The sequence below is a fragment of the Emydura macquarii genome, unplaced genomic scaffold (assembly GCF_026122565.2).
Source record: "Emydura macquarii macquarii isolate MOO-44397 ecotype Brisbane River unplaced genomic scaffold, CSIRO-AGI_Emac_v2 contig_2890, whole genome shotgun sequence".
NCBI classification, from domain to species: Eukaryota; Metazoa; Chordata; order Testudines; family Chelidae; genus Emydura; species Emydura macquarii.
The window spans coordinates 3205687-3228842 of record NW_027133027.1 but is presented as its reverse complement, the minus strand read 5'-3'; the positions used below and the strand labels follow the sequence as shown (position 1 = coordinate 3228842).

The 23156-nt window shown below is 41.4% G+C and overlaps 1 protein-coding gene across 3 annotated transcripts in view; it reads right to left on the bottom strand.

Moving 5' to 3' along the window:
- Positions 1 to 23156, bottom strand: part of PHACTR1 (phosphatase and actin regulator 1) — a 399222-nt gene that overhangs the window by 213402 nt on the left and 162664 nt on the right. Inside the window, exon 1 of one of the 3 annotated variants that reach the window (XM_067568390.1) lies at positions 8221 to 8354. The exons of 1 other annotated variant lie outside the window; for it this stretch is intronic. The gene's annotated coding sequence lies outside the window, so the exon portion shown is untranslated. Of the gene's footprint in view, positions 1 to 7590; positions 7674 to 8220; positions 8355 to 23156 lie in introns of those variants that run through there. One more of the 3 variants, XM_067568391.1, reaches the window with a different exon arrangement.

The following is a 23156-nucleotide window of genomic DNA, read 5'->3' as shown; positions in this document are numbered from 1 at the left end:
TGTATGACAGCACACCGGCTTTCGAAAATCCTCATTTATGGTGCACTGAAGGAAGGTAATTGAACTGGGGTGGTCAGAAGCTATGCTACAAAGACGTCTGTAAGAGACATCTCAAGACAGTGGACATCGATGTGGACACATGGGAAACACTGGCAGAAAACCGTGTACAGTGGAGAAATGCTATATCTGAGGCCATTGAAAAGGTAGAAGAAAAACGATTAGAAACTTATCAGCATCAATATCAGCTAAGACACAACATGGCTTGAAACCAACAGAGATATCTCCTGCCCTCAATGTGGCCGATGTTTCCATTCAAGAGCTGGACTTGCACTTTCCCGCATGCTGATGAGATGCTAGTTGCTCTCTACAATCATCATCATTTGCGATGGACAGCCGAAGATAATGTTAAACTGATGACCGATTATAAAGCTATAACAGTAACAAATTCTGGTTCCTCAAGCTTTTGTGGTTCATCATGATCTCACCAGCACTCCCGAGTCTAGATTCAATTATACATTGCCAGAATGTACATTCATAATCAAGAAATGGGCCTAAACTCTTAGAGCCTGATCTAAAACAACACCACACTTAAGCCAACAACAAAACTCCCAGTGGTTTCAATAGGCATTGGAGCCAATCCTTAGTTTCCTCTTCTCTTGGCATCCAGGGGCTTCACTGCAAGATTCAGAGGCGACAGAGGTCTCAAAGACTTAAAAACAGCAATTGAGTTTACCGGCTGTACAAAGGCATCTAAATAATATTTCTGCCTACACAAAATCCCCAATCCTAATGACAGGTCCAGCTCTCCTACTCCTAGGTAATTCAGCTCAATACTACACTGTATTTTGTACTCAACCTGTTCAGAATTTTTTCTTATTTGGAAAGTAGCCAAGTATGACATACATGTTACATAATTTCCCAAAGACAAATTAAAGATTTTAGCTTCCAAGAACAAAAAACGATTTTGGCTCGAAAAATAAAATGGAAGATTTTTGTTGGCTTCCGTTACCTTAATAGACAGGCCTTCTTCAGACTGAGGATCAGGTCTGTTTAATAAAGGGAAAAATTATCTCCACAAGCTAGATTTTCTATCTCCAATAGAAACCAAATGCATGCAGTGCTGAATGCTAAAGTTTATCATATCTCGAACAAGCTCCTGTCTAATGTACATAATACAGCCTGTCATCGACATACAACCAAGGGTGTGAATTTGATATCTGCAGTATAAAAATCAGTCACCTAAAAGAGTACCAATTCCAACAGCTGGCAAGTAAACAGATATGGGGCTTCTCAGCTCTAGATCAGTGGCTCAAATATAATCCAGGATAACAATGATCCAAAGCTGTTACCTTTGGATAGCTGTTTGGTCTCCTGTGTGAAATGAGTTTCCGGTCTCAGTTCAGCTCCTAGTTAGTATCCCTGGTTTGTCTGGTTAGCCGACTTGTCAAAATCCTAACCTGTGAACTCTCTTGGGGCAGAGTCTTGGTTTTGTTTGTACAAAGCTTATCACAATCGTGTCCTGATTAGATGTCTCTAGGTACCATTGTAAAATAATTAAGTGACAATGGGGCTCTGGTCTATCACTAGGGCTCCTAGGAGCTGTGGTAATATAGTTGTCTCTGCAGAGGGGTTATAGTTTTGGCCAGAAGATCAAAGTACCTTCTCAAACCCCTACGGCGGCATAGCTGCAGATACTGTAGCGCTCATTACAGTGATGGGAGGGGCTCTCCTGTTGCTGTCATTAAGCTACCTCCCCGAGAGGCAGATAGCTAGGTTGATAGAAGAATTCTTTCATTGACCTAGCACTGTCTACACCAGGGGTTAGGTTGGCATAACTCGGTCCCTCAGGAGTGTGGATTTTTCACACCCCTGGGAGACACAGCTATACCAATGAAGTTTTCAGAGTAGATCAGCCCCGAAAGGCACTCTCTCCAGGTCACACCTCTGGGAGGGACAGTGTGAGAAAGCCTGCCTTATTACTTAGGCCTTGTCTACACTAGCACTTATGCCGGCAAAACTTCTGTCGCTCAGGGGTGTGAAAAAACACCCCCCCCCGAGCGACATAAGTTTTGCTGGCATAAGCACTTGTGTGGACAGCACTATGCCCGTGGGAGACGTTCTCCTGCCGACATAACTACCGCTGCTCATTTGGTGGTTGTATTAGGTCGGTGGGAGAGCTCTCTCCTGTTGACATCACACGGCTCTTACAGCAGCTCAGCTGTGCCAATACAGCTGTGCCACTTTAAATGTTGAGTGTAGACTAGCCCTTATCTTGTAATCTCTTTGGAGCAGGGAACATAATTTCATTATATGGATTATTATGAGCTGGGTAAAACTTTGTTATTGACTGGGTTAAAACCTGTTGAGGCTGATAGGTGTGAACTCACCCTTCAAACTACATAACCGTAAACATAAGCCCCACCTAAGTCAAAAGGAGTGTGTGAATCCTCCCAGGAGCTTTTGGGCTGAATATGGTTTTGGGCCAGGGTGTGTGTGAGAGAACACGCAGATACTGAGGTCACAGACAAGAACAGAGTGAGAGGCAGAGGAAAAGAGGCAAGAAAAACCTGAAGCAGGTGCCTGTAACAAAGGATAATGTGGCCCTGGAAAAAGCTAAAGATGAGAGAGCTTTTGGATCTGGTGTTAGATAAAGAGGCTGGGCGGGTAAGATAAGAAAAAGCTACTTTTTGTTCCTGGTTCCTTCTGCATTCAGAGACACAGGACTTTGTACATTCCTTTTAAACAAATAAGACTGCATCAAAAAAATACCTGGCTACCACCAATTTCTACTCCCAAATGGAATACCCAGAGCGCCCTGAACTTTGACTAGGGATTTTATCTAACTCCTGTAACTCTAAATTTTAAAGCTGGGAAGTATCCACTGAGAGAGACACTATTTATCCACATCGCGTCTCTGCTGACTGAATTATTCCTGCCTTGGGGCAAAAGATAGAGAAGTGTTTTTAGCTCTCTGTATTGTATAGATTTCTTCAACCATAACACAGATTTTTATTAATGACAAAAAACACAGGGGGAGGGGGATGGACAACTCCTGTTTCTTTAACTCCCAAATGGGTTATTTATCTTTTTGTTCTTTTTTCCAATCTGCTATTTTATATTTGGAGCGTTGTTCTATCCATGTCAGTCCCAGGACATTAGAGAGACAAGATGGGTGAGGTAATATCTTTTATTGGACCTACTTCTGTTGGTGAGAGACACATGCTTTTGAGTTTACACAGAGCTCTCTCTCTCTCTCCCCCACCTCCTGTGTAACTCTGTGTAAACTTCAAAGCTTGTCTCTGTCACCAACAGAAGTTGATCCAAAGTTGATCTAACTTTATAGTTGGGACATTTAGGCCTTGCCTACACTAGCACTTATGCTGGCAAAACTTTTGTAGCTCAGGGGTGTGGGGAAAAAAAAAAAAAAACCAAAAAAACCCCACCCCGAGCGACGTAAGTTTTGCCAGCATAAGTGCTTGTGTGGACAGCTGACATAGCTACTGCTGCTCATTTAGGTGGTTTTATTATATCAACATAATGCAGCCATACAACCGCTTATGCCAGCAAAATTTATGTCGCTCAAAAGGGTGTTTTTTCACACCCTTAAGCAACAAAAGTTTTGCTGGCATAAGCACTTGTGTAGACAAGGCCTTAGTAAAAATTTAGAAGCATTTTCAGGATTCTCCACTCTGGTTTTCCTTAATTAAGTACCCAGGCACTAAGGGTACTATTTGAGTAAAACATGCTTCAACACATCCCTGTCTCTCTCTTTCACTTGTTCAAAGGGTGCTTATCAAACATCAAAAGGTCAGTAAGAGGTCACTGTTTTTCACTCTAATGACTTAAAAACAGGTTAGTAAAGAATGGTTGAATGTAATATACCACCAAAAACCCTGCCTGCATATATCAGCCACTTTCAGGCCGTAAAACTGGAGGAAATCTCATTACCATGACATATCAGTCATTTATAATAAGCAAGATTTAAACGTTAAGCACTGCAGCCTAATTAATGTGCAGATATTTTCTATTACCAGGAACTATGTTCTACAAGTCTGTAAAGTTTTAGTTCATTGCATTGTATTAAGCAAAAGGTGAGAAAGGTAGAAAGAGAGGGGACAAGTTAGTCCCTGGTGTAATTCCATTGACTCTATTGAGGGACCAAAATTAATTTCTGGTGTGACTCTAAAACCCACAATAACGTTGCTAACAAGTGCAGGATATCTGTGCAACTCCCAGTAGGAAATCATGAACAGTTATTTTTCTAAAGTGATTTACATTACAGTAGTAATTGAAAAACAAAAGCTGTGTGCTTAAGTACATTTTGGACATGAGTGAAACCCAGACACTCAAGTCTGAAGTCCTGCCATTTTAGGAGAAAGAAGAGAAAGGAAAACAAGGCACATCCCTCTTATATGCCATAAAATGAAATGTGCTTCTGACAACACAGTTTAGTTTTGTTTCATAGAGGTTAATGGAAACAATTTAGTTAGTTCTTGTTAGGTTTACACAGATGAGCCCAAAATCTCAGAGCTTGGAAAAGTGAAAAATTTCAAAACTTTGAAACTGTTGTTCAGTTAAACTTACTTTTGTGTTAACACCATGCAGAATTCTGCACAACTTTGACGTAAAACCATAAACTGGTCCTGGGTTTCTCAAAAGTGAGTTTGGATATTCTGGAAAACAATTATGGAAGAAGTTGTTTTGCTCAAAATGGACCCAGAATGTGAATTCTGTATTTAGAAAAAACTTGCAACATTCGAGTTCCATTTTGCTTTGGTACAATATGAATTCTGGGTGGCTGCAGAGATTTTTTTTTAAAATGTATATAATCCTAAAAGCATGACAAGAATTACTTCCAAAATATGAACATTCACACTCACATAGCACAGACACTGGTTGTTTAAAATTCTACCAGTCTTGAAAGAGATTTCCTGCTCTGAGGGATGAAATCTATTAAATATTAGTGAGGTTCTCTTAAAAGGCTACTACCTTCATGTTGAACACAAGGAATTTTAAAGGCCCAGAGCATATTTTTTTCCCTTTAGAAACAATAGCTGAAATGTACAGAAGAATATATAATGAAACTCAAAAAAGGCAAAACGACAGGGGAGGGGCAAGCAGGTGCACAAGCCCCCCCCAATAATCAGCAGGGGCACAGAGCTTCTCCAGCTCCAAAGCTACTCCGCCACAACCCTGGGGCTGGTGGAGCTGAGTTATGAATTTGGAAGAAAACTAGACTAGGCGAGTTTCACGTGGTTTCAGGGCTTAGTGTAAACATTTTGTATAGCTCTGATCCAGGGGCAAGAGTACTACCAGGCCAGCCAAACTTATGGGTAAGGTTGGAGAATTAGCCTCAATTTTCATCCTTAAATTAGTTTCAGGATTAAGTCAAACTACCGATATAATTTACATTTAGTCCTCAGTAATTTCTTTGGGTAGCATTAAAACACAGGTTTTCTAAGAAGCCTTTCAAGAATTCAATAATGAGCTCAAAGGTGATCCAGAAAGGCTGTTTCAGAGTTTGTATGGACTATCTGATAACTAGCATAATTAGAAAGTTCGGGCAATATGGAATCTGCACTTGATTCAGACCTGTTACCATCTATTACTATAGGTCAAAGCCAAATCAGATAAGTTTTAGTCTGCTGATAATCATCCTGATTTGACCATAATTATTCCTTTGGAGCCAAAACTATTTATCTGATCAATGCATGAAAAAGTGTATCAGATCATTCAGCATCATCATTGTGCATCACATCCAGGCTCCTTGAAGACGTTCCAATATGCAGATGTTTATTTAACAGACCATGAGGGTTCTGACAGAGATATTGACGGTTTAGTCTATCGTCAGTCTGACCACCACTCATAAAAATGAATGGCTATATACTCTCCCTGCTACAGACATATAACTCCCACTATCATCAATGCGTGTAATGCATGGCAGTAGACAGATAAATGCTGAACATATCATAGTATTCAATTTCTATTTCTTGGAGAGGTGAGCATTTTTTAATGGAGACTGGCGGTTATTTTTTTTTTTATCCTTCATCAGACATTCCTTCATCATCACATCCTTCATCAGACGTTCACATGCCATTCGATATCTACATGTAACAGTACTGGCTACCACTATGATCATATTTAATCAAATAGATCCCAACTGTTACTCTATCAAAATCAGTGGATTTATACAAGGGATCAATCTGGCCAAATTTATTTGCTTTGGATTATGTTGCAAGGTGATGTAATTCACTGGCTTTGCGTGCATAAAATTGTGAGTGGTGACGCTCTCTAGTGGCGGCAGCTAGTAATATCAATACTATTACATTTCTTCTTTAGGTCAAGTAGTAGAGGCCTGGATTTTTGGGGCTGAAAGACCAGGGTTTCTAGTCCCTAGCACCCAATGCATTCAATGTATATAGGGCCTGGCTCTGCCTCCCTGAAAATCCTTGGGTAGTGAGTAAGAGACAGCTCAAACTGAGCAAGGGTGGCAGAATCTGACCCACTGTAATTGCACCTGTTGTGTGAAACATGCAGCTCCTGTACATTGGAAACAACAGCTCTGATAGCATGTGTACATATTTTAAATGTTTAGCTTTTTTCTAGAAGTGTTTCCACTGATAGCAGACTTAGAAAACAGAGATTCAGTAACTAAAGCAAATGCATCCCAACATGTGAATCTAGAGGACTGTGAGCAACATCACTATTAAAAATGGGCTGACGTTCATATAGTACTTTTTAATCCAGAGATCCCAAAATGCTGATTTATAGCTTTACAAACTACTATACAGACACACAATTCAAGGATTACATCCCCTACTGCTGAAACGCTGCCTTCTCTAGCGCGGAACATTCCCAAACAGCAACTCTACAACATAACACTACAGCCAGTTGAAACTACGTTGGGAATTTCATGTAAGCAGAATGTAATGAAAAACAAACAAACAAACAAAAAAAGCAGCTATTTTGTCTAATTGAAACAGTTGAGTGGTGGAAGCACAAGGCTGTTCCAAACTGTGCTACAAACTTGTTTGATCTCAGTCAAATTATTAAGGGCCTGTCTACAATATATATTTGACACTATATAGTTGTCTGGCATGGACATCTGTGTTCTAACCCTCTATTTTGTCCCTATTGTGAATGCAGTAATACGAGTATAGCATGGTGTTACAGTCTAAATCACTCATAGCCTTATATCGCGGCTGTGCTATCCAACAGATCTATAAACATGTTGCCAACAAAACACCCCTGACCACCTTCTGGCAGTCAGACTTATAGCATAAATGAACCCATAACCTCTGTATCTCAGTGTCTCCACCTGAAAAACAGGACTAGTAATGCCTCACAGACACATTAGGAAGCTAAATTAATGTTTGCAATCTTACAAATGAAGGGACTACAGAAGAGCAACAGGTTATTATTTATTTCATAACCTCTAAAATAGTGATATTTTTATATATATATATATATATATATGTTGCCCTCCTGACCTATGCTTTTGCTTACAGTTTTTCTTTATCATCTCAAATCTTAATTCCACCTAACCCCTTCCTTCAATCTGAAAGTTGCTATATTATATTTTCAACATACCTGTAAGAACAGAGAATAACCAAACATAACATGAACATTCAAAATAAACACCACTCCAGAGTGAATTCTTTGCCCTTTCTCTGGGCAAGCCCTCCCCCAACCCCTGATTCTGGGCTTGCCCACTTTATATATGTGCATGCAGGGATTTCTTGTAATAGCTACCAGATGGTGTGACAATGCCATTATTCCTTTCACATGTCAGCAACTGGATAAAAGGTGGAATCAGGAGAGAAGATCAAATTCCCTCCCTCAGCTTTTTCTAGCTCCCTTATTTGCAACAGAGGCTGCTCAGGAACGCTTTTTAGGTCTTCCAAATTAACTTCTTAGGGTTTCTCAAACAATTGTGTGCTGTAGTCCTGCAGTTATCACATCATGTCTCAATTGCAGTAGGATTTGCAAGTCTTAGTCTGAAAATTCCAGATGCCTCACTTGATTTTCAGAAGTGATCTCTCATTCATACACTCTGGCTTTTGGGCATACACAGGCAGCTGCTATCATCTACCATGTCTAACAAACACAGACAGACAAGAGGACTTTGCGAACCCAAGGAATATATATAGATCTCTATTACCAGTTTTTAGAGAGAGAAGAATATGCAGGAACAAACATATGGTGTATGCTGTTGCCTACCTGATAAGAGATCACAAAGCTGCTTTCACACTTCTGCCTCTCTCTCTCCCTCTGCAACAGCTGTGCTTTCTGAAACTGAGCAACAGTCTCCTTAAGTGTTGTGGTCTGAAAATACACCCCCCTCCCGCCTCCCAATACAGCCTTGTAGTGCCAGACAGCCCCTTCTCCTTCTGATTTAGCCAGTTGAAAACAAGTTACAATTCACTGGCCAGCTCACATGTGAAAGGGAGATAGGGAGTTCAGAACAATCAATCCAATTAACAGTTCTGCACACAGGACCAAGGCATTTATGTGATGATAAAAGGTTACATTCAGTTTGTACCTCTTTCCCCCCACCTGCATATTAACTATACATATGTCTTCAGCAGACCACTGCGCAGTTTACAGAGGTGCCAGCTGTTTTCTCTCTCCCTTCTGTCTTACACACTCACAGAAAAGTAATAATTGGCTTTAGATCACAGACTATAAGGAATAAGATTGTCTTACCTCCACAAGGCAATGATTCCTAGCTCCTTATTGAGTTTTCCAGTGAGCCACTCATTTTGTTCAACATTGGATGCTATCAGTTTCGAAGGCAGGGTTTGTTGTTGAAGGAAACAGAAAACAAACCACAGGTCCAGCTAGTGCCACCCTACCCCCCGCCCTCTTCCCATCAAACCCCTAAGCTTTGAACCAGAAATCCATGCGGCTGTTGCAGCAGTAGACGATTTCAGATGAAGTACTGTGGAAACCCTATACTCTCTAGTTTTTGTTTTAAACACTATTTGTGGAGCTTTTTAACATGCAGCTTGTCTCCTTCTGCAGGGAATTACTCAGACAGCAAGTCATGTGACTCACAGCAGCACAATTATATAATTCAAACTGTGCTAAGACTATTCAGGGTTTTGATTCAGAAATCACACCCATCAAGAGGGAAACAAACAAGAATTGATGACATGGAATTCCATGCTCTCTCTGATCTCCCGTATGTATTTTTCTGTGTGTTTTCTGTTACACAGGACATCAAGGATGGCTGCATAGTAGTTCAACACCCCTAGAGTTAGAAGGGAGTCTAGCAGTACATGGAATTCTAAAGGATTAGTCAAACTGGCTACCAACAGTCCTTTAGGGGAAAGGCCTCCAGGAACCAGAAGACATTTTCAAAACATAACTTATGTATATGGATTAACTACCTGGGAGGAGGAGGGGGAGTTCCAATGAATATTGTCTAGAGATAGGTCCTAGGTGTAAAGTTCAGATACAGATCTGGATCCAGTTCAGGTCTTCTCCAGAGTTAGGGTTGATGCAATCCAAAAGGGGTTGATTCAGGTATTTGTACAAACAAGGATTAGTCATGACAGTCAGATCCAGACTCAGACTCCTCCAAAGGATCTGAGGTTTTTGATCAGTCCCGTCTCCATTATATAATACAATGGGAAACATCACACAGAACATGGCCATATTATGCTATAACATTGAGCTACTTATAAACATAAATATACCATAGAAACATTTGGCCTTTCTACAGATGGGCAGGAACATTTAGATTCAGTGTTTTGGTTTATCCCTTTATAGCAACAGGTCCCTGGAGCAAAGATGCAGATTTGGATTAGAATTTCCTCATAGTTTGGCAAGGATGAGTGGTGGATCTGAGCCAATATTTTGATTCATACTCAACTCAAGATGCTGTCTTGCCCACAAGCCTGGGGTACCGGAAAATGCTGTCACTTTCACCCTTCCACTGATGGCACCTGTATGCTTGGACTACTCCATACGTTGCCCCATTTGACTGTTTGATGCCCTGCTTATTTCAACTGATTGATTGCTGCCCATTTATTTCCAAATGCTTTCAGCTAATGAGTTATACTATTTTATCTGTTCCTGGATTTACTTATTCATTGATTGACTTTTATCTATTTGATCTGACTAATGGATTGCCCTATTACATTTTACTGATTTGACTGTCCCACTTAATTTAATTGGTCACTGTCTCTCTCCAGATCCTTTCATGGGGTCCCCCTCACTTCCCACATTGAAGTTATACTAATAAATAACAATAGTATATAATAATATTTAATAAGCTCTCTCTGTTTGCTTTTAAGGCCCTTCTCCTACTTATTATTGCCTTTATTGTTATCATTGTTATTATTTGTACTGTAGTAGTTCCCCAATCAAGGATTGGAGTCCTGTTGTGGTAAATGCTGTACAAAACTATAGGTAAAATTTAGATCCCTCATGTCTTTCCTTCATTTACATACATCTCCAGGCCTTCTTTTTACCTGGAACCCTCTCTCTTACTAGATCCAGTTGAAGCGCTCTCTCCTCCTAATCCTTCCTTAAACTGTACCATTCTGAAAGGTTTATAAGCCATTGTGCACCTTCACGCCCTGCTGAGAAATTAACTAACGAATGACTGAAAACCATAATCACAAAATGCAACAAAGAAAAGAGTGGAAGTACTGGGAACAAAGTGCCTGCTTAACCTCACCATTCACATAGCTCTTTTGTTCATTCTGAGCTGGTACTTTTTTCAGTCGAGGGAGCTGACCATGCAATAAATTTCCGTAGAAGATCAGGTGAATCTAGAGTCTGACCATCTTTAAGAAATTGCTGCAACACTTTCCTCTTTGAAAAAGCCTTCCCACCTTGCCAATGACACTCACACCATTTGCATCCTCTTCCACCAAGAAAGAAAGAAAATAATTTCCAAAAAAATCAAAACCAAAAACCCTACTCATGCAAAGCATTTATCCCATTAGCATTTACCCCATGTAGCATTTCATACAGGGAGAAGAGCTAGAGACTCCATGAAATTCACTAAGGTCTTTGATATTGCTATTGATTTTACATGGAAGACGCTTAGACTCTATGGTGACAGGCAACAGTATAAAACCCTAAGATAGAGACATAGATAGATTTTACACCCATTTTGTGTGTAACAAAAGGTACAAGGCAGTGGGGAACAAGATATTTTGTGTTCATCCCAGGCCCAATGACTATTTATTGTCATCATGACTTGCCACTGTGAATGACAATGAACAGTTACCGGGCCAGGGAAAGACAGCGACAATGACTCTACAGTCTGGTAGTGGGATACACATATGGGAGACCCAAGTTCAAGTCCCTGCTCCAATGACTACATATAATTATTTATAAAAAGTGGAACAGCTTCAAGAGGAGAGATGGAAAAAGCCCACATCAGAATCTGCCATAGCCCAGTGGTGAGGGCAGTCCCCTGCAATGGGCAGATGCATGTTCAAATCACCTCTCCACTTGAGACAGAGGGGGAGAAATTGCACCTGGGTTTTCCACATTCCAGGGGTGTGCCCTCACCACTGGGCTGAAGGCTATAAGGGGTATAGCAGCAGCACCATCTCCTCCTGTTTTGTAAATCTACTTTTCCTTTGCTTTTGTCCAAATGTCGAACACTTCATTTTGACATTTACATGGTTTCCATGTTTTCTGTTGGGCTGACACTGTTCAACAAACTCAATATGAATTCACAAATAGTTTTATTCAACCTGAAATTGCATTTTTTGCCGAATAAATTATTCATCCAAAATTTTTTGCTCAGCTCTATTGTACACTGAAACCTTGTATCTTGCTTTCCTGCAAAATGCAATTAAACTCATAGTGTCACAGATAAATACAAGATCAAACAGAAAGTTTAGCGTAGGTAGATAGCACAGATGGGACCATTCAAGGTCACTTCACTTTGAACGGTCCCTTAGAAAATGTGCTAACTATTTATGCTAAACTATCTCTTCCACGTTGTACTGTATTTAGCTGTGAAACTAAGTTCCTTTCCCAGGCTTGGAGGAGAACTCTGTGTAGCTCGAAAGCTTGTCTCACTCTGCAACAGAAGGTAGTCCAATAACAAAGTCTTTTCATTTCCATTTTAGGTGGTTTGACACAATGTTAGCTGTTTAGTTTCATCTTAACAAGCATATTATCTACTGCCATACTGGACAGGGAAACGGCTAGTCACAACTCAGAAGTTCTCAACTCAAACCTATTTTCAGTGCCATGCATTTATCTAAGGCCTTGTCTACACTAGAAAGTGTTGTTGACGCATGTTACAGCAATGATCAAGAAGTGCTGTAATTACAGTGCTTGTGCCTGTCCACACAGCACTCATTGTGTCGCCGAAGCACGTCCACAGTTGGTGCACTAGCATCAACAGTGAGAGCAGTGCATTGTGGGCAGCTATCCCTCTGCGCAGCTCACCACCTTGTGCCGCTAGGAGTTGTGGGAAGGCGGAGAGGATTGCAGGGCATCATGGGTTCAGGCTCAACGTCCCATGGTGCAGTGATTTCCATCCCGTCATTCCATGGACTTCTGACTGCGTTTCATGGCATTTTTCAATGGCCCCAGTTTCCTGAGCACCTGCCATCTCCATCTGAAAGGAAGGATCCTGCACTGCTCTCCACTGTTGTCAGTGTTCTGAACACATCGCGGCTGGTCATGCAGTATAACATGAGCTCCCAGTCGGAACTGGAATCCAAGGCACCTGACCTGCTGTGTGCCAGGCAAATGAACAATGCCGGATTACTGTTTGCATTCACGGAGCATCTGCACACAGTGCACCACCATTTTTGGGCGCATGAAACAAGTACTGAGTGGTGGGATCGCATCATTTGGGATGACGAGCAGTGGCTGCATAACTTTTGAATTCACAAAGCCACCTTCATGGAATTCTGTGCAGAGTTCTCTCCTGCCCTATGGCATAAGGATGACAGAACAAGAGTTGCCCTCTTGGTGGAGAAGTGCATGACAATCATCGTGTGGAAGCTGGCAACTCCACACTGCTTCTGGTCTATCATTAATCAGTTTGGAGTCAGGAAGTCCACTGTTGGAGCTGTGTTATCAGGGCCATTTATCACATTCTGCTACAAAGGACTGTGAGTCTTGGAAATGTGTGTGAAATAGTGGATGGCTTCGCAGTGATGGGATTCCCTAATTGTGGCAGGGCGATAGATAGTACACATATCCCAATTTTGGCCCCAGACCATCTTACGATGGAGTACATCAATAGAAAGGGGTACTTCTCTGTGGTACTGCAGATGCTTGTGGATCATCGTGGGTGTTTCACTGACATCAAAGCGGATTGGTCAGAGAAGGTTCATGACATATGCATCTTCAGGAACTCTGGTCTGTACAGAAAGCTGCAAGCAGGGACTTTCTTTCCAGACCAAAAGATTCCAATGGGGGATGTTGAAATGCCCATAGTGATTCTGGGAGACCCAGCCTACCCCTAACTGCCATGGCTTATGAAGCCTTTTACGGGCAATCTGGATAGCAGCAAGGAGCACTTCAACAACAGGCTGAACAGGTGCTGAATGACCGTTGAATGTGCATTTGGTAGATTTAAAAGCTTCTTGGCGATGCTTTTATGGTAGGTTAGACCTAAATGAGGAAAATAATCCCATAGATATAGCTGCCTGCTGTATGCTCCATAATATTTGTGAAGCTAAGGGTGAAAAGTGCTCTGGGTGGAGCACAGAGGCGGATCACCCTGCAGCTGAATATGAACAACCAGATGTCAGGGCTATTAAAGGGGCACAACGGGGCCCATTCAAATCAGGGCAGTCTTGAGGAACTATTTTGACAAGGAGCCCCAGTAAGGTGTCTTTGTAAATAGCACTATGCCATGCTATGATGGCTATTCAGCTTGCACTGTGTATCAATGTGAAGTGCAACCACCGGATGCAAGAGATAAATAAAGATTGCTTATTCTTCACAAAGTATGTCTTTATTAAATAACATTATTCACAACACACACAAAAAGTTGGGCTGGAGGAGAGAAAGCAGTGAGGAGCAATGTGAGCTATGACAGCTGGGTGTAAGTCCAGCTATCATTCTGGAAGCTGTCTGAAGGGGTGAAGTGAATGGGGCACTGAGACAGGCTGGGAGTTTGGTAGGAATGTGTGGGTGGAGTTTGGGGAGGGCCTGGAAAGCAGCATTACTGTAAAATACACCTCTTTCTCATTGTCCACTGGCAAGCACACAGCTCGATGATCAACCAGGGTATGGTGAGCTGTGCTCGAGGGGAGGGGGCACTCAAGCTGGGGAAAAGGTTCTGGGTGGTTGTTTGGGGTATTGATGTAGGTAAATAGGGAGAAAATTTCATATTGTGCCACCATTTCCCACAGGCTGGGGCCATACAAACTGATATTTCACTCCTGAGAGTAAGCAGGGATGCTATGGTGTATCTTCTCCATGCGGGAAGCTTCAAATCAGGTCCCTGTGCTGCTTGTCAATGTGCCACTTTGTTCCCTGCACAAGTGATTGCTGATTGGAGTGGGAAAACAATGGGGGAAGAGACAAAGCAACTCTGCCGAGGAATCTCCAGCAAAGCATTGGCGAATACCTCCAGGAAAGTTCCCTAGGGACCTCTCTGGAGGATTCCCGTGAAATCTCAGTGTGCATTAACACACTTTTCTGCTGCACTGCCTAGCTGAACAGGGGAATGGGAAGCACGTGCAAACACAGCTACTCTTGTGCATTTCTATCCCTTCATCCAGCTGTATAATGCAACAAAACAAAGGACAGCTGTACCTCATGTAACCGAGCAGCATCAATTCAAAAATATCACTTACCTGAGTTCCCCTCTCTTGCATCCTGCATGCCAGAGCTGGAGGGCTGGGACTGGTTTGCACCCTCCTGGATAGAGAAGAGGTCCTGGCTCCCCATGTCAGCAAACAACCTAGTCCCCTGCTCCATGTAGTCCTCCAACTCGACCTCCTCGTCCACAACTTCTTTGTTGGGGTTGACTCTGGTTTTCACAGGTTCCAGGCCTGCAGAGGTATCCATGGGCTCTTGGTAATGGAGGTGTGGTCACCACTGAAGATGGCTTCCAGCTTCTTATAGAAGTGGCAGGTCTTTGGCTCTGCACCAGAGCGACAGTTTGACTCCCTAGTCTCTTGTCTTGATTTTCACACAGCATTGCAGCGTGTGCAGTTCATAGCCCTTCTCCGCCATTAAACAAGAAATGTGACCATACGTATCAAAGATCCTTCGGCTGGAGGGTGCTGGGACTGCACAGCCTGATCTCCCCAAATACTTATCAGGTCCAACAGCTCCGGTGTGCTTCAAGCAGGAGAGCATTTGGTTCTGCCATGGTCAGCTGGGAAGATGAGATGTGAGGTCTCCACACCGACCAAGCAGGAAGTGGAATTTCAAAATTTACCAGGACTGTAAAGGGGGAGTGGCAGATGACTGCAGGGAAGCGGAATTCAAACCGATAGTCAGAGCAGTCAGGATGGGCATTGTGGGACACTTCCTGGAGGCCACTTACCATGGCATAACCGAGCACAGTGTCTACACTGATGCTTTGTCGCTAAAAGTTTGGCACAAAAAGCTCTACATCTTTCATCGAGGTGGTTTTATTTTGTCACAAAATCAGGGGAGTTGGGTCAGTGAGGGGGGTGATTGCAGTGTGTACACCACTACTGTTTTGGCGCAAAAAGCTGACTTTGGTCGACAAAAATCTCTAGTGTAGACCAGACCACAGTTGCTACTCTGGTTTTGGAGCATAGGGGAGATTCTCTTGAACACACTCAACAGACAGAGAACATTTTCTGTCATCAGCACCAACAAACCCAAATGTTCAAAATCATTAGATTGGTTTAAAAATCATGCCATTTAAAAATACATAATAAAATGTGAGGGCTATTTTATTTGCCTACTGAATTTTGAGACCTTAGGGTATACTTGAATCACATGTTCTAACTTCAGTTTGCAACCACAAGGGCTAAAAATATACTTTAAACACTCTCTGTGCCCTCAAACCTGAGCATCTTATGTAACCAGCTAACTCCAGGAGCTAAGGCTGTAAGAAAAATGCAAAATATTGTGAGAGTCACAGAAATTTGTGAGTTGGGAACACAGTGTGACAGATAGAGGAACTGGGCATTTTAGGCAGTATTCATTCTTGGAGTCATGCCACTGGTTTTACTGAATTTAGCACACTGTGTCCCGACCAAGTGTCTGTTCTTTCTGCAGCATGGGGAAAGATGTGAAAAGTCAAACCCACTCCATCAGAAGCATGGAAGATGCTAAGGCTGATCAATGTGGAAAGTAGGCAAGAACCGTAGTGTCAGTTACAATTTCTAACCTAGTAAACTCTATAGAGCAATATTTTGCCTTAACTTCACTAGACAGGTAGTCTTTTTTAATGCTCACCTCAGTAAAATAAGCCAATTAAAATGTTACTCCATCTTCCTCCTATAAATGAATGATACCCTCCTTTTCTTCATACAATCTGACAAGGTTTATTTCCAACTACCTTAGAAATAATAGGACAAATTCATTCCTGGAGAAACTCCAATGACACAAATGGAGTTACAATAAGATTGAATTTAATTCAATATCATAAAGCAGTGATGCACTTCTGGGGGTTGTTTAATGATGAGGGCTACATTTTCAGAAATGTATGTCTAAGTTGAGCAGACAAAATGGGTATCTAAGTGTGCTGTTTGTTTTTTCTGTCATTCTGTGTATAACTTACCCATGAAGCCCATGTACGAGCATGTTTTGCACATACTATGTAAAGATACTTTTTTAAAAAAAACATAGGCCTCAGCATATAGATTCTTGATATGTCACTGCACTTTTTAAAAGTTTCAAAGAACAAAGTTTTAAAAGAACAAAGATGAGTCATTGCACTCTTTTAGATGTGTTAACATCCATAATAATAGTAATAATAATACTTCACAGTAATACAGCCCTTTTCATTTTCAAAGCACTTAACACAGAGTAACCAATTAATTCTCACAACACTCTTTTGATGTATATAGATATTCTTGTTCCCACTTTACAGATAAGCAAACTGAGGTGGAATGGTTAAGTGTATTGGCCAAAGCCACAGAGAAAGACAAAAAGTCAGTATCAGAGTAGGGTGGCCAGTTTTAGTTGGGTGTATTCCTGGAGGTTTCATCACATGACATAATTTCTAGTTAATGATTAATCTTTAATTCCTGGAGACTCTACGAGAATCCTAGAGGGTTGGCAACCCTCCCTCAGAGTACTGATCAGAGCTTAGAAGTTCCTAGCTCCAAATCTTGGGCTCATAATTAAGTCTTTATATAAAAGAAAACACACTTTAAAAGTTCATTCCTGTTAGCAATATATAGCTCTTTAGATATATAGTTCTTCAGGACAAGAACTCTTTCTTATTCTCTGTTTGTACAGTGCCTAGCACAATGGGCCCCATTGTCAGTTGGTTCTTAGGCACTACTATAATACAAATAATGTAATAAATATTTCGCATGTTACGTATAGTACAAATGAGTATTTATCTGAAAAAAATTCAGACTGGAAGGATATTATTCTTTCTTGCACTATTCTCCAGTTTTAAAAGTTTCAGTCGTCCTCTCAGGGAATAGACACACTATCTGTAGTCAATTAACTTGCTTATGCCAGGGATGAATTTGGCCCATGATTTGTGCATGTGTATGTGTCTGTACAACACATGCAGAAGACATGTGTAACCATATGTCAAGGACTGTCAAATCCAGTACAAATACTTCATCAGACTTTAAAAGCACAGGATTGATTATCCATTGTGGAACAAATTCTTCATCCTTCCCCATGCGGAAGGAGGGACCCACATACATCAAAAGCAGAGTGGTTCTGTTGTCTGGTGGGGAAAGGGAAGACTTTGAGGAGGCTGTGCAGGGAATAAGCCTCTTGGATTTATCATGGGGCTATGTCAAGGGAGAGCTGCTTGATTCACCACTACATGGATCTATTGCCCTTGGCTAGTAGGCATGGATTTTGCAGCCTCAGGGTTAGAGCGATGACAGTGAAGCAACTCGAGGTTTAAAAAGGATTCCTTCCCTTGCTCCTATGGAGCCCTCCAGTGCCCAGACCAGTTATTCTGTCTAGTTGCTGGGAACCAGATTTGTCCTTTTATGGGCCCCCTGTCTTAGCCAGGTATCTTTAGTGAGTAAGCTTCTTTATCCCTAAGTAAAATCTCTGGGCTGCTTAACTAAAGCTCTTTGTAAGGAGAGGAAGTTAGAGAAAATCCACATAACATTAGCTGTGAATCTAAACACAGACTAGCTTGTTTCTCTCTTCTCTCATGGAAGGTCTGTGATAGCATATGTAAAAAATCCTGGGTCAAATCCTTTTTGCCTTACTCCTGTGAGTAGTCTCACTAAGTCTGGCACTATGCAAGGGAGTAAGTTGTGCAGGACTTGACTTCTTGTGAGATCAGAGCGATCTGTCAAAGACAGCAAAAAGTAGAGACTGTGGATTGTCTATCAGCATCTGATTTGAAATAGATCTTAGGTCCTGGGGTCATCTGAAGTGTAGTGAACACTTTAGCCTCTGTGGCTTCTGCAAAGGGACTGAAACGGAAAGATGTCTCAACTCCTTTTAAAATAATTCATCACCATCTCAGTTGAAGGGCTTTCCCCCTATTTCTTTTATCTCCAATAGGAAAAGGGAATTTTCCATAAGGAAATAGAGAGTAAAATTCCAGCTCTCTATGGCTAATAGAAACATGCTTTTAACATAGAACAGTTTGGTACTAAACAACAGCTCCTCTGTGCAGGACTTCTGATGGAAATAAGCTGCCGGGGAGATGAAAGGACTGGGGAAAAGGAGAAACCAAGAGGAGAAGATAAAAAGGAATTAAAACACGTGTGTATGTTCTGAAAATCTATTGCATTTTCAATTAAGGAGGCTTAAAATAGAATTGAGCGTGAGATGAAGCCGTTCAGAGAGTTAAATTAGATGGTGGTGTCAATAATAAGTAGAGTTTTTAACGTTGTATTTCAGAAGTTCTGGAAACAGGAATCAGGTGAGAGGAACACTGCAATATACCACAGTGGGCCAAAATCATCCCTGATATAGCTCTGTTGAAGTCAGTAGGCCCAAGAGGCCAACTTCGTCCCCATGCAAAACCAGGGAACACAATGGGGGTTGCAGTAAGTGCATGTCAAGGCCGAGTATATGATATGATAGAGAATGAGCTCATACCAGAGGGCTTAGAAAACTGCAGAGATGATTTAGATCTCAACCCAGGAAAACACTTCAATATGTTTTTTAATCCATCTCAACTCAGGACAGAATGTAAGCATGTGCTCCACTTTAATCATCTGCTTAAGTCTCCTTGATGTCAACGGAAGTCAAGTGTGTGCTTCAAGTTAAGCACGTGCTTACATGCTGTCCCGACAAAGACTGTTTCCTGAATTGTGACCTTCAAGACAGAGTTGTGCGCACCAGGGATTTTCCACAGTGCAGAAGAAAGAACCATTAGAAAAAGAGGAGGTAAAAGGAGGCCTTGTCCAAACAGCTCAACTATTCTGTTCTTCTAGAATGGGAACCTATCCAGGGACATCCAGATTTGCTGGCCAGAAATATTTTTGCAAGCTTCTCTGCATTCAAGGCTTTACCCCTAGGAATACTAATTCAATTTTCCAATACCAGAATGTAGCAATCATTGACAGGAGAAAAATGACTCCGGTGCATGTGACATATCTATGAAACCGTCAATTTGGAAAGCCAGCTCTCAGAAGTGTCCTGCCTTTGGAATATGTTCAGCTAATAAAAGTTTATACAAATGTGACAGTGCTTTTAACTTGCATGTCATTGCCTGATTTTTTTTTCCCCACAAGTGATAGTCCTGACACAATTTGTGGAGGTTTGGATTTAAATCAAGATCTAATTCCATGGCTTGGGTCCATTCTAATTGTCAGTCAATATCCCGCTGCGGAAAGATATGTGGGTGGAGTTTTGGAATAAGTCAAGATGTTACTGTTCCATCCTGCTCAGTAGGTTTGAATTTAGTGCAGTGGAATCTACATCTTAATAAACTTCTTGACTTTCACTGAAGGACTCATCAGCTATTGAGCATTTGAGGTTGCTTTCAGGATCATGCACATATCACCTACAAAAACACAATGAAGTGTCCATTATAAATGATGTATTAAATCTGACACAGGCAGAAGAAATCTGAGGCTTAACTTTTCATACTATGCCCATCGAAAGGATCCCCAGATAATGAGCCTTCCTACATGCCCTTCTCCCTGTGACATTTACGACCAATCACAATGTCACTTTCGTGAAGGGAGTAAACAAGAAACATGGGGAACTGCTAAATCCTTCCAAACAAGCCATAGCCCACAGGCACTAATATGTGCAATGACACCACCCATGCAACATGGTCATAGGAACATAAGAAAATGTGAAAGTAAAAAAACCCCACAATCTGGTAGTAGTAAACCCATAGAAAACATCAAGAAGCATGTGAAACGGAGACTATGGTACTAAACTGAAAACAGTGAAAGAGGGATGAGCACTTTGCCACCCCATTTATTGCCATGCATTTTTGCAATTACCCATTATTGTTGATGCCATAGGTGGTATGGGAGTTTTTATGCATGTTCCCCAGCGGCTGAGGAGGCGGTATCTGCTACTCAGCTTCCTGCATCCCTTGGACTCCCCAGGGAAACTACTGATGAACCCAGGAAGCTGAGTAGCCTGATCAGCCACCCGGGAACCTGCATGGGGCATATAAAAGCCCAGCACAGGCAGGAGGGCAGAGTTCTCCTCTGGTCTCTGCCTGTCGCTGCCTCCTGCCTGGCTGGGCAGCTGCTCTGCTCCTCTCCAGGCCACCATCACCCCTGGCCACCCTTAATCTCTGAGTCTTCGGAGATGGAGTTATCGCTTGCTATTGCTCATGCTCGCCAGTTCCTCCTCTCCTCCCTGCCCTCACCCCCTTGCAGCGTCCCTTCTCTACTCCCCCGCTTGCCCCCCATCACTGTGGCTCCCCGCATCCCTCCTCTACACTGTTGTTTGCCATGTGCGGGGCAAGGAGAGGAGGGAGTAAGCCAGGGACGCACAAGACAGCGAGTGGGGGAAGGGGACAGGGCCTTGGGCAGGGTCTGGGGTGGAGTGTGGGCGGGGCCTGAGGCAGAAGAGGCAGGAGAGGGAGCTAGATGCATTAGTAAATATAATTGTAGGTGCCATTTTGCTAGGCTTATATTTAGGTTTGGGAGGATTTGATTTTTAATCAGTAAATAGATAATATCAATATCCCTGTATGCACACAAACCAAAGAAAAAACTTTGATAATAATCAAAATTTACAGATAGGCAAGATAATAAAAAACTCCTTGATAACTTACTGGAGTTTGATTTAAGGCTATTTACTTTGTAAATTTTGACATCTGATGTTGACAATTTGTGTTTTAATGGTTATAAATCTTTAACTTTTTGAATCTCAGCATCTACTGTCATTAAATAATTGTCTGAGCTCCCACTCAATTTCCCACAACCATGAAAACTTACACTGAAAAAAATTGAAAAAATGCTTAAACCCCATAATTTTATAAAGATTTTAAATAGATAAAAATTGAAAAAAATACTTTAAAATAAGCATAGAAATTGTCTGTCAAAATTATGAAAAAAATAAAAATTGAATTATGCCAAGCCTATTTATATCATAATTCTGGATATGGGGTGACTACCAGTCCCAGCAAGTGAACACAATTGCACATGAATTTGTGCTGGTTTGTTCTGGCACTTCGAACTAGAGGAAGGGCTTGAACCAAAACTCTAGAAGGGATGCCTTTGAACGTCTGGGTGTTCAGTACCTAGATCCAAATGTAAATCTGAATATTGAGATTTGAGCTCATCTCTATAGCCTTTACATTCAGCTTTAACATTTGAGAGAGCATTGAATGCATTATCCAAGCAAGTCCACAGAATTTGAGAGAAAACCGATTCATGTTCCTTAAAGGTACCATTTGTAAGAACACATGCAAGCATTTCCCTAGTAACTACAAAACCTTGACTCATACAAAGAGGTCATTCTATCATAATGTAATACAGGTGGAGCAACCTGCACTGTGAGATAAAATGTTTTACAAGGGAAACCATTCTCCCAGCACCTCCCCTGTATTTGTGAACTTTTTTAAGACACTTCTCTGGAGTCAGTACAGTTCCTGGAAATCCCATTGAACGTACTGAAGTCAAGGTGCCTTTTTATTCTGCTCTGGCATATTTTCATTCAGAATCAAACCTTTAGTCCATAGCCTTTTGAGGAAGCATCCTCAGTCTTTTAAGTGACCATTGTAAAGCACAGTCTAAAACAATCCAGTCTCCCTTATCTGCTTTGTACACTTGTACAGCACACAATCCACAATCTTCCTCTGTGACTCTTTTGAAGCCTTTATTGCATCAGCACGCCTCTACTCATCACAGCAACGATCACCTCATGAATAGGACGGCGCTTGGAAAATGTTGAAGTCTACCCGGTGTACAAATCTCTCCATTTTTTCCATAAAACTGTCTAGCAATAAAGCCCTTTCCTTTCTCAGAATTCCAGAAACCAGGACACCTTCATTCCTCTGCTGTCAAACACAAAGCAGTCGATACTGCTCCTAGTTTGAATTTTTTTTAAATTTTTGCATTGCTCCTAGTTTGATTTTTAGTTTAAACCAGTCAAAAATAAAAAATAAGCCACCCAACTAAAATACAAGTAGAGCCATAGAGATGATTTCTCATATGCCACAAAATTAAGGATTACAAATGCAAACAATTATCAAACTATCAATAGCAGGAGAAAATATCAGACTTCCACAGCAACGGCTAATATCATCTGACTGTCATCTGCATAGGGGGATGGCTTATGGGATCAAAAGTATTAAAAATAAAGGAAAGAAAAAAGCAAACAAAGAAAAAAAAAAAAAAACCAGGCATTGAGCTACTCAAAACTCAGCTATTTTTTCATCTGTACTGAGAAACAAAATGCAGTGGTTGTTTGGCTTCCCCAGAGGTTGCTTGTGTGTGATCAAAAAAATGTCATTGATAAGTTTTTTGCTTTCTTCAAAGGCCAAATAGATCTGATCTTAAATTCACTCAAAAGGGCTAAAACAGAAGAAGGCCAGGACTTCAGTTGCTATAAAATGGCAGTTTCCTTGAAGCCAACAGAACTATGCCAATTTA